The sequence below is a fragment of the Lissotriton vulgaris genome, chromosome 2_1 (genome assembly GCF_964263255.1).
Source record: "Lissotriton vulgaris chromosome 2_1, aLisVul1.2, whole genome shotgun sequence".
Classification (NCBI taxonomy): Eukaryota; Metazoa; Chordata; class Amphibia; order Caudata; family Salamandridae; genus Lissotriton; species Lissotriton vulgaris.
The window spans coordinates 483,203,921-483,219,567 of record NC_141687.1 but is presented as its reverse complement, the minus strand read 5'-3'; positions in this window follow the sequence as shown (position 1 = coordinate 483,219,567).

Sequence of the window (15,647 nt, the reverse complement as noted above, 5' to 3'; positions counted from 1 at the left end):
TGTCACAAGGCTAGGTCGCCCCCACGCACTGCTGCCTGCCTGCCTCAAGCCTCCCGCTGTTGCTGCTTTGTACCTGCTGCTTTCGGACGACCCAGCCGCCACTGAGCCACCCACCTCAAGACTCTTCCAGCCGCTGCCTCCCTGTGGCCCCACCCCCCGCCAGCCCATTCAACACCCTGCTCCCACCACCCAGCTGCTCCTCCCTCCCGGCTCCTTACTTAAGGGACCGCGACCCAGGAGTAGGGAGCGACCGCTGAGCTTGTCACAAGGCCAGGTCGCCCCCACGCACTGCTGCCTGCCTGCTGCAAGCCTCCTGCTGTTGCGCTTCCTGCCTGCTGATTTCGGACGAGCCAGCCGCAGCTGAGCCTCCCACCTCGAGACTCTTCCCGCCGCTGCCTCCCCACCAGTCCATTTGTCGCCCCGCTCTTGCCAACCAGCTGCTCCTCCCTCCCGGCTCATTACTTATGATGCCCTCAGAGCGACCGTGCAGCGGACGCGCGCAGCGGGCGCGCCAAAGGAAAGCCCATCTGCGCCAGTCTGCACCTGGACCACGCCCAGCGCCAGGACCCCTGTCTCCCGACAACGCCAGACCACACGACAGACCTACGACGCCACAACCCTCCACGCACTCAACACCGGCCGAAACCCTGCCTGCTACCGAGCCACCCCAAAACGCTCCCATGGACCCTTCACCTGCCAAGCCTGCAAATTAACCTGTCTCCAGACCTGCACCGCACCCGACAAGCCGAGCACCAACAACAACCACCTCAAGTGCATCCTGCTCAACACCCGCTCCGTCCACAGACACGCCGTCGAACTCTGGAACCTGCTTGACACAACGTTACCTGACGTCGCCTTCCTCACAGAAACCTGGATGAACGCCTCCTCAGCACCTGATATCGCCATAGCCATCCCGGACGGATACAAGATCACCCGGTGGGACCGCGTCAACTAGACTGTAGGAGGCATCGCCATCGTACACAGGAACACCATCTACATCACGACCAACCCCGACGACACCTTCACTGCCGCCGAACACCTCCACTTCCAGATACACACCGACCCCAAGACCACCCTCAGGGACACCCTCATCTGCAGACCCCCGAGACCACGCACCCAATTCAGCGAAGACATCACCGACTTCATCAGCCCGCGCGCCCTCCCCTCCGCCGACTACATCCTCCTAGGGGACCTCAACTTCCACCTGGAGAACAACAAGGACCGCAACACCGCCACCCTGCTGGATAACCTCGCTAACCTAGGACTCAAGCAACTGGTGAACACCCGCACCCACTACGCCGGCCACACGCTTGACCCCATCTTCTCCTCCAGCAAGCACATCTCCTTCAGCCACTCCACCGGACTCCAATGGACTGACCACAGCTGCATCCACTTTAGCTTCAGAAAAACCATGACCCACCACCACCCGCAACAGGGTCCTCGCAGGAGCTGGAACAAGATGACCGCCGAGCAGCTCACCACCTCCCTCCACCAGATCCCTCCCGCCAGCACAACGGACCCCAACGAAGCAGCCAGCAACCTCAAAAACTGGCTCAACAAATGCGCAGATGACCTCGCACCACTGAAGGACCCTCCCAGCAGACCCAGCAGCAAGAAAGCCCCCTGGTTCGCCGACGAACTCAAGACCTCCAAGAAGAACTGCGGCACCCTCGAGAAAGCCTGGCGCCACGACCAGACCACGGACAACATGACGACCCTCAAGCACGCCACCTGCAAAAACCACCAGCTGATCCGCACCACCAAGAAGACAGCATTCAAAACACGACTGGACAACAGTGCCCACAACAGCAAGGAACTCTTCAGCATCATCAAAGAGTTCTCCAACCCCAGCGCCGGAAACAACGACATCACTCCCTCGCAAGACCTCTGCGACTCCCTCACCTCGTTCTTCCACCGCAATATCGCCGATATACACAACAGCTACGGCGCACCAACCACGCACCCAACCACCGAACCAATGCCCTCCACCACCACCCTCTGCACCTGGACCCCAATCAGCACCGAAGACACCACCCGCATGATAAGCACCATCCACTCCGGATCACCAACCGACTCCTGTCCCCACCACGTCTTGAACAAGGCCGACTCCATCATCGCACCCCAAATACGGGACATCATCAACACCTCCTTCAACACCGCCACCTTCCTGGAGACCTGGAAGCACCCCGAGCTCAGCGCCCTCCTGAAGAAACCAACAGCGAACCCCACCGACCTCAAGAACTACCACCCCATCTCACTCCTACCTTTTCCTGCCAAAGTCATCGAAAAGACCGTCAACAGACAGCTTGCCGCCTTCCTCGAGACGAGCGGATCCCTCGACCCTTTGCAGTCAGGCTTCCGAGCCAACCAGAGCACCGAGACCGCCCTCATCGCAGCCATTGGCAACATCAGATCCCTGCTCGACAATGGGGAAACAGTGGCCCTCATCCTCCTGGACCTCTCTGCAGTGTTCGACACTGTCTGCCACTGCACCCTAGTACAGCGCCTCAGCAACATCATAATCTAAGAGAAGGCACTGGAGTGGATCATCTCGTTCCTTGCCGGAAGAACCCAGAGAGTCCGCCTCCCCCGTTCATATCCGAGGCCACTAAAGTCATCTGCGGAGTACCACAAGGGTCATCACTCAGCCCAACCCTCTTCAACGTCTACATGAGCCCTCTTGCAGCCATCGCATACAAACACAACCTCAACATCATCTTCTACACCGACAACACCCAGCTAATCCTCTCCCTTACCAACGACCCCGCCACCGCCAGAACCAGCCTACATGAAGGGATGAAAGACGTTGCCGAATGGATGAAGAACAGCCACCTGAAACTGAACTCAGACAAGATGGAAGTCCTCATCCTGGGATCATCACCCTCTGCCTGGGACGACCCCTGGTGGCCCCCTGCCCTGGGCACTACCCCCAAACCAATGGACCATGCACGCAACCTGGGCTTAATCCTTGACTCCTCCCTCTCGATGACCAGACAAGTCAACGCCGTCTCGTCATCTTGCTTCAACACCCTGCGCATGCTCCGTAAGATCTTCCGATGGATCCCCACCAAAACCAGGAAGACGGTCACCCAGGCACTCGTCACCAGCCGACTGGACTACGGAAACACCCTCTACGCCGGAACCACAGCCAAACTTCAGAAAAGACTCCAGCGCATCCAGAACGCCTCCGCCCGACTCGTCCTGGACATCCCCCGACACAGCCACATCTCCAGTCATCTGAGAGACCTGCACTGCTTGGCTCCCCGTCAGCAAGAGGATCACGTTCAGGCTCCTCACCCATGCACACAAGGCACTCCACGACCTGGGCCCCAAGTACCTCAACAACCGCCTGACCTTCTACGCACCCACCCGCCAGCTACGATCGACCAGCCTCGCCCACGCCGCTGTACCACGCATCCGCAAAGCCACCGCCGGGGGAAGATCCTTCTCCTACCTGGCAGCCAAAACATGGAACTCCCTCCCTATACACCTCCGGCTGACCCAGGATCATCTCTCCTTCAGGAAGCTCCTCAAGACCTGGCTCTTCGAGCAGTAACGGATCCCTCACCCCCGGCGCCTTGAGACCCTTCCGGGTGAGTAGCGGGCTATACAAATGCACATGATTGATTGATTGATTGACCCTCTGCACTTTACCATTGTTAATCAGTGCTAAAGTGCATATGATCTCTGTGTAAATTGAGTTTTGGGATTTGTGTTACCAAGATTGGCTTTTTGATTTACTGATAGGTCCCTAGTAAAGTGCACTGAGTGTACCAGGGCCTGTAAAGCAGATGCTACTAATGGGCCTGCAGCATTATTTTTTCCACCCACATAAGTAGCCCTGAAATGTTATCTAAGACCTGCCACTGCATTCTCTGTGCGCAATTTTAAACTCCCATGTCGACCTGGCAAGTGCACCAATTTGCCAGGCCCTAACCTTCTGTTTAATTACATGTAAGACACCCCATTGGTAGGCCCAAGGTACCCCCGAGGGTAGGGTGCAGTGTATAATAAAGATAGGTAATGCACTGGTGTGTGTGACATTCCCTGATAGTGTGATACTGTCAATTTCATTTTTTACTATTGAGTACTTTGTAATATCTTACAAGTATAACTTCCCATTAGAACAAGAATGAGAAACAATGTTTAGGCTTTCTAAACTCAGAATTTCATAACATATCTTTTTAGTAAAGATGGTTTTTAAATTGTGTGATTGAAAATGCCACTTTTAGAAAGTAGGCATTTTCTTGTTTAACCAACCAGTGTGCCTCTGCCCGCTTGTTTATTGACTGTCTGGTTTTGGAGTGACAGGGTCTTGAGATGTGCATTCACTGTATGCAGCTATTGGGGGGAGGGGGTGAGGTGTGCTCGGCCCTTTACTCTATTACTCAGAGCTGAGGTGAATAGACCTTCGCTGAATTTTTAGTAGTGGGAGTATTTTCTTTGCACCTGAATAGGGCCTGTCTCCCTTACACAATGCTGTCTCCACCCTCTGTGGTCATACTGCACCAGAGAGGACAGAACTGTTTTGGATTGGACTCAGAGACCCTTGCACAAAGAGAGCAAAGACATTTTGGGGTATAAGTATTAGGCCTAAACCCCAGAAACTTAGATTTCTTCTGGACTCAAGAGAAACGCTGCCAAGGAAAAGTGCTGAAGAGCTGTGAGGAGGAGTACTGCTCCTTTGCTATGTACTGTGTGAGGTTGACCTTCAGTTGCTGTTTCTGCCAAGGAGAGGACAAAGACTGAAACTTTGCTTTGAACCTGCTTGAAGAAGCTCTCCAGGGACCGTGTGTGCTGGGCTCCTGTTACGAAGTCTCAGGGAAACAAAAACTCCAGCCCCAGATCCCCTGAGCTCTGTTGTTGAGAGTTCTGATCTGCCAGGAGGTGCCTATTCCTGTTGTAGGCCTCTGGAGGTTGTCCCTGCTTCTGGGACCTGGAAGACAGGAAGAACTGTAGAAAATGATGCATCGCTGTTCTTGCGGCTGTTTTTCTGACACAGCACCACCATGCCAGAAGAATCTCCATGCATTGCTGCGCCATCGACGAACCGAAACAGTGCTTGTCATGGCTACAAAAACCAATGCATCCTGGGGGTTGTGGCTGAAGAAACTGACACAGAGCTGCTTGTCGCTGCTGCATTGATTGCCTACGTATCACAGATTTGCAAGCAACGCACCTGTGCAGCAAGCTTTCATGATGCATCACCCATGGACCACAATCTTCTTGGAGTTCACGCATTACTTCCCCCTACTGAACAGATTCAGCGCACCACTTCTCCTGCGTTCAGAAGAAATGTTGCATCACCTCCCCAAGGTCTCAGGAACTGAAGCATCTCTTTGTTTCTCAACGCTTCCCATCTCTGTAGGTGTTTGGCCTTGTGAATTTTGATGCATCTACAGGTACTCTGTGTAGAATCATGCAGCTATAGTTTTCTATGGACACAGTTAATTGAAACCTTTGAAAAGTCATGTTTTTATTATATGTATGTTGAATTTAAGAAATCTGTAAAGAATATTCTGTTTATTTGTTCTTAATTTAGGCACACAGTCAGTACAGATTTACCAGTAACGATTGATTAATTACAGATTTCATTACACCTTATGGACTTTTCAATGCTTTAACAGGAATGTTAACCCCAGCGTAAAAAGAAAAATCTATACCATCATACATTTTGACTCTGGGCTAACTAGCTGAAAGGAAATACTCAGACTTGTTGATATCTCTTCAAGTGAGCCGTCTGTTGATCTGCAATTAAAAGACCAATGCCTTAGAGATTCAATCTGAGATTATAAATTACACGGAGAGGTGAGGATGATGCCCTTAGAAGCACGATGAGGTTGCATCCGTGTCCGCCGTGCAGTCCGTACTTTCTCGTCATACGAACTGCACGGCGGACACGGACGCAACCTCGTCGTGCTTCTAAGGGCATCATCCTGCTCTTACTCTAATTTTTTAAGTTGCCGATCGACAGACGGCTCGTTTGAAGGGATATCCTCACCTCTCCGTGTCATTTATAATCTCATATTGAATCTCTAAGGCATTGGTCTTTTAATTGCCGATCGACAGACGGCTCACTTGAAGAGATATCTTCACTCTTCCGCGGCCCTCAATATCCTTTGGCAAGATCGCGTCAACCTAAGATTTTATTGGTTCTCCACCTACCACCTCTGCGGGCATTCCATCTATATAGCGTCCTGTAGCCCTCTGAAGACATACGGACTGCACGGCGGACACGGACGCAACCTCGTCGTGCTTCTAAGGGCATCATCCTGCTCTTACTCTAATTTTTTAAGTTGCTGATCGACAGACGGCTCGTTTGAAGGGATATCCTCACCTCTCCGTGTCATTTATAATCTCATATTGAATCTCTAAGGCATTGGTCTTTTAATTGCTGATCGACAGACGGCTCACTTGAAGAGATATCTTCACTCTTCCGCGGCCCTCAATATCCTTTGTCAAGATCGCGTCAACCTAAGATTTTATTGGTTCTCCACCTACCACCTACCACCTCTGCGGGCATTCCATCTATATAGCGTCCTGTAGCCCTCTGAAGACATATTCGAAAGGAGTATCTCTGGTGTGGTGACCTGTGCATCTGTTGATTATCCAATAAACTGATCGTCTCCCTAACATATACGGTTTTGGAGATCCTTCTAACAACAATATCAACACGTTTGGGTGGCTCCTGAAGAAGGCGTCCTTACGCCGAAACGCGCGTCGAGTTGCACTCGCCACAGTGTGATTTTTATAAATTAAATGATCTTTATTTTTAGATGTATAAATAGCAATGAAATATATGTTTTTTAATTGTTATGTCTATATTGTATGTTTATGAATATGCCATGTATTTGTATGATTTTTAACTGTCTACATTAAAGTTCTGACTATTTTTAATTTTCGTTGCTCACCTTTAGTTTTTACTGTCATTTGATATTACTTGTTTTGCCACTGTTATTGACTGCCTAGGGTGTTCACTCACACATTGTTGTCCCTGCCCTAGGAGTTCACTGGTATCAGTGTCCAGGGGGTCCTTGTTTTTCACAATCCTTTGACCAGTAAAGGTCCTTGGTTCACTGGGGCCTGCGTGGATCCTGTAACCATCTGGCTCTCCATCACGGTCAGCCTGAACTTTGACTTTGCCCAGGTCCAGCGCAACCTATAGTAAAATTGTTAGAGCTACTTACTGCTAAGCGCTGAACTTCATTTATTCAATGAAAATTCAATATCTCGACTTCTATACATCACATGTTTTTGTTATGGTCTTCTTTTGTTCAGAATATAGCAATCTATTTTCTAAACCTGTTTGGAGTCTTTTTGTGACATATTTATTGTGTTGCTGTGTGTGTGTATTGCACAAATACTCTGTACATTGCATCTTTAAATTAGCCTGCCTACGCTGTGTCAAGCTACCAGAAGGGCAGCACAGATAATTTTGTAGAGTTTATCTAGCTCACCCTGACTAGATTGGTGGTTCCTGCCTGGCCTGGGTGCATACCTCAGCCAACCAAAAATCCCATTTCTAACATTGGTGATCAGTGATGAGGATAATATCTGTGTTTGTGCAATTCCATACAGTAACTCATTGTTCACTACAACTATATAGTAAGACCAATTTGAGTTTTAAATCCTCCCTAAGTAACGTTTTGATTTGTTCGTGCTAAATTATGTCTAAGTCTGTAGAAGCAGCACCTGCACTTGACTTGACTTGTAGGTTAATATGGTCTAGCTAGAGACTTATACTCTGGCTCAGATGAAGGTACTTTGCAAGGGGTTTCTGGTCTAGATGTGAGGCTTCACTAGGAAGGTGGAGGTGCAGACATACGTAAGGTTCTGGGTAGAGACCCAGGTTACAGAGGATGATGACCTTGATGAAGAGAAGGAATTATAGAGGATGAGAATTACCTGATTATGGAACCTGAGGAGTTTTTGGAACTGCCCGTAGAGGGAGGGGGGCAGCAACTTGCCAGAAGCTGTGGTGGGTACCAGACCAGGGTACAGTGTCTCCTCCAGGTACCTGTCCCCAGAGAAGCTTGTAAATAGAAGGGAGGAAATAAAACTGAAGTTGGAGCTTGCTAAACTGTAGAAAGAAGAGCCACTGGCTGAAAGGAGATTAGCCCTGGAGGAGAACAAGTCCTTTTATGAATTGAGCCTCAGAAAGCTGGATTTAAAAGGGCTGGAAGTAGGGTGAAGCAACAGTAATGTTAGCAGCATACCTTCAGTGCCCACACACGAGTCAAGATTCAGAATACCTAAAATGTGGGTGTCCAGTTATGTGGTGGGGGGTGACTTGGACAAGTAGCTTATAAAGTGGCTCTAGGAGTGCACAAGGTCCCAGAGTAGATATTGTATTGAGGTACATATCCACAGTGGGGAGGGACACTTTTCTTCCCCTAGAGCTGGAGGATCAGCCATGCTATAGTGTGATGAATCCCATTTCTAACATATGCTATGTGGGCATAAGCCAATTTAACCATGTTATAGGGGAGTGAGAACAAGTACGTTAACACTGGTTAGCACTTTAAAGTGTACAGAGTCCTAAGGCCAACAAAGCAAGTTCAGGAAAATGGAGGAAGAAAGGCAACAGGTTTGGAGGAGGACCACCCTAAGGCTGAGAGGTCTAACACCATAATCACACATTAGCAGTTCTTCCCTTTACATGTCTTAAATCACTGGAAGAGTTTAAGTTGCCCTCTTCCACTCACTGTAGTTTGCAGCACTTTCATCTAAATTTGAATAAAATAAATGATTAAATACATTCTGTATGGAGGTTAGAATACCACGGGTAATGTGTGATGTTCATTTCCACTGTAGAATTTGACTTTACTACACAATCAGTTATTTTTGTTTGACTTTCCACTCACTCAATAATCAATTAGGAGTGGATGATAACTTCCGCTCTGCCTGAGGAGTTGGCGGTCAGAATGCTGTGGATCGACTGGAAATCTCATGAAGCAGTCCCCTTTGCATGCTGCGTGATGCCGTTCACGCTGATCCTTCTTCAAAATCAGTGGGAGTAGTGAGACATGTTTAATTCTGTCTGTTCATAGAACTCATCAAAATCCCGTGGAGTTTTCATGCAACGTTCCTAAATCCCGCCCACTCCTAGAATCAATGTTAAATAACCTTTATTAACCGTCACTATTCCATTGGCTTGCCATTTTTCTAGAGATGTGCATGGTGCAATCACCAATACACTTTATTTCTGATTAAATGCACCAAATTAAACATAAAATATATATTAATATGTGTATAACTGTTTATTTAAATTGTTCATGATATTACTTAGTCACTGTAAATTCAGTGGGATAAAAACACCAGGAAGGATGGAGGATAAATAGGGTACTTAAAAAAATATTATCCCCCAGGCATGCAAATGCACTTATTCAGTGAAAGGTGGTAGCTGGTGGTTACTTTGTTATTGAACCTTGCCTAAATAGGGACCACATTTGTCTCTCAGTGGCAATGTTCTTATTTGGTGAGATGAGTGAGACCTTGCAAGAGGTGAGTGTCTCGAAGAGCATGTGAAGGTGAGAGAAAGACTAAACAACCATACTATTGTTTGTTGCACTACTCAGAGTGGTAGTAAGTCCAGATAAGAAGCGATCCCTCTCCTCTCACTTAAATCCTAGTCTAAGCATAAGTCAGTACGAAGTAGTTAATGTCCGCAGAACAGCAACATTTGTAATACCTTGACTTCTGGACGACACATACCCAAGGCCCATTTAAAGCTACTGCTGGGAAATAAAGATAGGATTTGGGAAGGGGAAGCAAGGAGAGACAATTCTTTCTTCTCATAATTTTTAAGTATACTCTTTGAGTCAGGGCAACCTGAAATTTGATAGCCTCTTTTTCTCAAATCCTCTACTAACAGTTCAACACCATGAATTCTGCTCTTTATGTTGATGTGTAGCCATCTTGCATGAGTGAAACGCCCATTTAAAATAGCACTTAGCAGGCCCTATTTGCCTGTGCACTTTATCACTATCTGTGCATAGGTAATTTCTAAGCACAGGCGAATTTAGCGAATCTGGCGTTCACGAATTTGCGTATTCGCGAATTCGCAATCCGCAAAATCAGCAAACTCTCGCGAATTTGCAGATTTTTTTTTGTGTTCGCAAGGGGTTCTGCAAGTTCGCAAGGGTTTTGTACCAGTTCGCAATTGCGACTTACTTGTCGGCTCGCAACGGTCGCGACTATGTTGTTTCTACGTCTGGTTCATCATCACAGGTTCACAGCACCCTCTGTTTCACCACTGCCACCCTCTGGTTCACCCATGCCACCCTCTGGTACATCACTGGATTCACTGCCACCCTCTGGTTCATCACTGTAGATTATGGGGGGGAAGCAAGCACACCTGCCCTGCTTCAACTGACATTAATTAATTTGGGGGTTGAATAATGTGTCACTGAATTTAAACTACCAGTCTGACACCTGCTTCCTTATCTGTAATTTGCTTTCTGTTGCAGTGCAATTTTTTTTCCAAGGACCTTTGTGGCCTACTTGTAGCTATTCTATGAGCCTGCTGTGAGGGTCAGAGCAGGGTCATAGAATAGTTGCAAGTAGGCAACTGAACTCTGGAGGGGCCCCTCAGGAAGCACTTCAGGGAATGGTTATTAATGATGAGTTTGAACTTTTGCACCTGCTGAGTGCTTTCAGTTTTGCAAAACTCGTTTTTCTGCAATTTCGTGGGATTCGCGGGGCGCGAATTCGCGCGAGATCGAATTTGGAAGCCGCGAATTCGTGCGAATATGCGATTTGTTTTTTTGCGGCGTGTTAGTTGTAGCGCAACGGCGCGAAGTAACCCTCACGGTCGTTCACGGGCGCGGCCATCTTGTTTGCATGACGTATTTCCGTTTCCGGGCGCGATGTGTAATCTCGCAAAGTGTGCGGCTCGCTAGTACAATTTCGCGTGTGATCGCGAGGCAAATCTCGGGCGAACTTACCCACGGGGTCGTGAACAGGCGCGGCCATCTTGTTTCTCATTCATTGCTATGGTTCTGGGCATGCTTTCTGTATCCTCTCTGAATCTCTGCCATCCTTTGCTTGTTTGAAGTTTTTTTTTAATCTATTTTACTTATTATCTATCCCTCTATTTTTCTAGCTCTATATTTTTGTGTTTTCTGCTACTTTTGGTTAATTTTAAACTACTTTTTTAAACTCTTTTCTTTTCTTCTTCCCTATTCTATTTCTTCTTTTTTATTTAGCTTCCTTTATTTCCATGCCCGGCTCCCGTGCGGGCGTTTGAGGGGGGAGCAGGTCACAGCCCGGGAGATGCAATGAAGCAAAACTATTTCAAATTTGAAGAACAGCTGTTTTTACAGATCTCCGGGACCTCCATGGGGAGTGTCTTTGCCCCGAGTCTGGCAAATCTTTATGTACACCAAATGGAACAGACTCATATCCTCAACCATAGCAACCCATTTTCTAAACACCTGGTGCTATGGAAGAGGTATATAGATGACGTCCTGGTAGTGTGGCGAGGCTCTATCCCTGAAGTACAGGCTTTCCATACTTGGCTCAATGGATGTAATCCGCATCTTAAGTTCACGCTTGAGTACAGTCATGTAAGACTCCCCTTCCTTGACCTATCTATCTTCCCCGAGGATGGAAGTCTCCGCAGTGAGTTGTTCACCAAACCTATGGCAAGGAACTCACTCTTGTCATTTAACAGTCATCACCCACGCTCCCTGAGGGAGAACCTTCCGGTGGGCCAGTTCCTCCGGGTTAGGAGGAATTGTTCATCCAGAGAACTTTTCAACAAACATGCAACCACACTAGCTACTCACCTAGAGGAACGCTATTACCCCAAGCATCTTGTGAACAAAGCATGGAAACGTGCCTCGAACAACAACCGCGAGGCACGGATTGAAAAACGCCCATCTAAACCACCAATGGAACGCCTGACATTTGTTAGTACATTCAGCACAATGTCTAACTCTGTCCAGAAAATGGTTCGCAAACACTGGACGATTTTGAACAGTACTGGGGCAAACCTTCCATTACCACTGTTTTCATTTAAAAGGGCACCTAGTCTTCGAGACACTCTTGTCCATACAAGACCCAGGACTACCAAGACTGACGGCTCAACAACCCTATGGAACCTTCCCCCAGTTTCTGGTCACTACCCCTGTGGGTCATGTAGTGTCTGCCCCCAGACTGAGAAAACCACTACAGTCGACATAGGGACTGGGAGGACATGGTTGCTCAAGAAGCATACTAATTGTAACACCGACAACGCTATCTATATGATAACGTGTCCCTGTTCCCTTAGATATGTTGGCTATACCACCCGCAAGATTAAAATAAGAATAGGGGAGCATAAAAGCACCATTAGGTGTCGCAAACAGGCTACCAAACTAACAAACCACTTTCTGGAGCAAGGACACACTGCTGATGAAATGAAATGGGTCATTTTAGAACGGCCATTTATTCCGTCTCACATCAGTGACGTGGCCAAATTTCTGTTCAGGAAGGAGCAGAAATTGATTTTTCTTTTGAAAAGTCACATGCAAGGTTTAAACGATGACATACCGTGGACATCGCTGTAATCCAACTAGTCCTGAGTTTTTGTCATCTGTCTTCTACATTGACTCATTCTGCTATCATCTTTGAGGTCATTCAAGATACTCCATCTCAGACCAAATTGAGTCATTTTGCGCTTGATACATTATTCCACACCAGTAATTGCTTACTTTTAACACATATAGTCCAATTGTCACTACCTGTAGTCATTAGAAGTATATGCACTGTTGCCTCTACTTTGGCTCAATCTACACATAAATACTTATTTTTTCCCATATTGGTAATAGGGATTATAAATGAGCACATATGATCTCCTTACATCTTTCAGCGCATGCACTCAGAATTAACTATATTTTTGTGCCTCTGATACAGCTGTCTGTTTATTTGACAACACTAACGCTCCTTTTAGTTTGTAGTGGTACACACCGGCAATGAGATCGCCATTGGACGTGTTTCAATATCGGCGCATGCGCAGTACACTCTGGCGCATGCGCGGATCGATACACATGGCTCAGAGCCCGCGCATGCGCATTGCGGCCGAAGTGCCGTGCGCATGCGCGTTGCAGTTCACTGCTCACGCGTCGTACTACTGGGATGCCTAGCGCATGCGCACTATAGCGCGGGCATCCCTTTTGCGAAGCGGACGCGATGGATAATAGAAACAGCTGCAGCATGTTACCCAATCAACCAGGGTATAAATAGACATGCGTGCTGTGCGTCGGTACCTCCGTTCCTTCTCGGACGCCGGCATCGAGGTACCGACGGACAGGTAGGGCACCACACCATCATTTGCTATTCCTATAGGGCGAGTCATCTCAGCACTAGCAAGAGTCCCTTAAGGAGTGGCTCTGCCTACCTTAAGCCTTATTTTGCCCAATACTTGGTTACTGATAGCGCCAGTGCCTCTTTTAGTCATTTTATCGCTAGCCAGAGTCCTCCAAGGAGTGGTCCTGCCCTCCAACTTTGGTTAATTAATTCTTGCAGAGTCTTACAGTCATTTTCCTTATACTTGGTTGAGTCTTTTTTCTGTTTAAAGCTAGGTCTTGTTAAGAATAGTTTTGGAAATGGTGGCTATTATTGTTGGTAGTCCCTTTGCTAGTTTTCAAAGGTACTTTCTTGTCCATTTCCCTCCTTAACTAGAGCGGGGCCTCCCTTTTTCCCGAGTGGGTTCCGGGTGAGGTGAGGCGTACTCCCACATAATGCTGGGTAAGTTACCACATCCATTCCCATATGTGTGATTTTATACACTGATTAAAACATAGTAGTATAATTAGCGGGGAGAGATTGTCTCCATCGCCCTGTTTGTGTGCTTAGCATCTTGTGCTTGTTTTCCTAAAATCTGTTGTGCACTACATAGTTTTTGATTCACGCTTATGTCTCTTCCTTAGGAGATACATAAAGCTCTGGACTTCCTACAGTATTCATCTGGGCTCAGAGGAACTGGTAGGACTTATCCAATGTACATTAGAGTGCATCACTAATTTTTGATTTGCAGTCGCAGTTTCCTAAATGGTCCTGAAGAAAGCTAAGACCAACAGTCAATACAGCTGAAACATGTCGACCTCCACTCACTTTGCCCACATATAGTTATTATTTCAAACTATTTTGGCAAATTTTAATCTTGACCCGAGCGCCATACTGATTAAAATTAATTTTGGCCCTTAGAGTCAATTTTACTTTCACGTTTTTCACTTTAATTTTTTGCACTGCACCCCATTAGCATCACCAGTGAAGCCCAGTTTTCTGTATTTACACCATGTTAATCCATCTCTGCACCATGACTAGGTGCACTGTTTGAGAATTGGATTGGTGACATCTCCCACATGACGACATTCCACCACATGGGTGGGCTGATGGGAATTTTTCTTAACAGACCCGGGTTATCACTTCTAGTGCTACTAATGGTCTTGGGGCACTAGTTCAGTTGCGGCACACTTACAGGTTTCTGACCAGGCCACTTTTTGTTTTTTGTTTATTGACAGCCTCTTTTGTTCTGCCACTGCGTCACAAAAGTCACGCAACAATGGAGCAAAAGAGCCGAAAAGGGGCTTCTAAATCAGCCCCTACAGACTCAAGTCCAGTCCTTCCTTTGTACACCTGGCAATAAGAAGAAATTGTGGTCGTGGATTGATAATTTGAGTATTTTAATGACGGGTTAATGTAGTAGGAAACTTTTTAGTGTTGTCGCTGATCTGCAATCACGATGGACTTTGTCTGTCACTTCGCGTGCTGCGGACTGCTGCCTCCCAGTCCTAGGCGGACCTTTTTAGTAGTTTGTTTAGTGAGTTACATAACTTTCCAAGTCGACAGTCCGCAAATCAAGCAATACTAATATCGTAGTAGACCACATGAGATAGGTCAATATATCTATTTGCTATTTCGCCAAAATATTTTGTTATTCTTCTTTTGAAATGTTTGATTTGGTTGACAAATATCATCCATGTTTTCTGGTCTTTCTTTCTTTCATGTTGTACATCAGCTCCCCCCAGGGGCAGGAGGGCAGTGAAGGAGGCTGCTGCTGCCGCTGAACAAGGCCAGGATCGGTCAGGCGAAGGCTCCTTTGCTGGCCCCAGTAAGTTTTAATTTTAATATAGAGTACCTATTTTTTCCTAGCGTTCCTCATTCGATTTTTTCTAAATTGTCTTTGATCTTCTTGTAGACTGTATATAAATTCTTATCCTGCCTCGACTATGACTCCCTGTGGTATTACTAGATTATTATTATTAGTCTGTCTGTGTAGCTAACTAAGATTCCACATTTGGCAAAAGGTGTAAAACGAAACTCCCATTCTAGTCAGCAATAGCTCTATGCACTGAGTGTAGTCCTCTGGGATTGTCCATAATGTCTTTTCAAGTCTTCTAAATGTTTATGCTTTGACAATTACCAACAATAAAAAGGTGAATGACCACCAAGAAAGAATAAGATACTACTTTACTTTTGGTTTGGATAGGAGGACAATCCATTCTACTACTGTTGCAGGGACAAATCTGCACAAACAGAACTATGGACACTAAATAGTGCATTGTTTATCAATTATAATAGGCGCAGGTAGACTTTCCACATTCCTCAGTGATATCAGACTTTGAAGAACCCCCAATCTCCTTACTGACTAGATAGTGTGG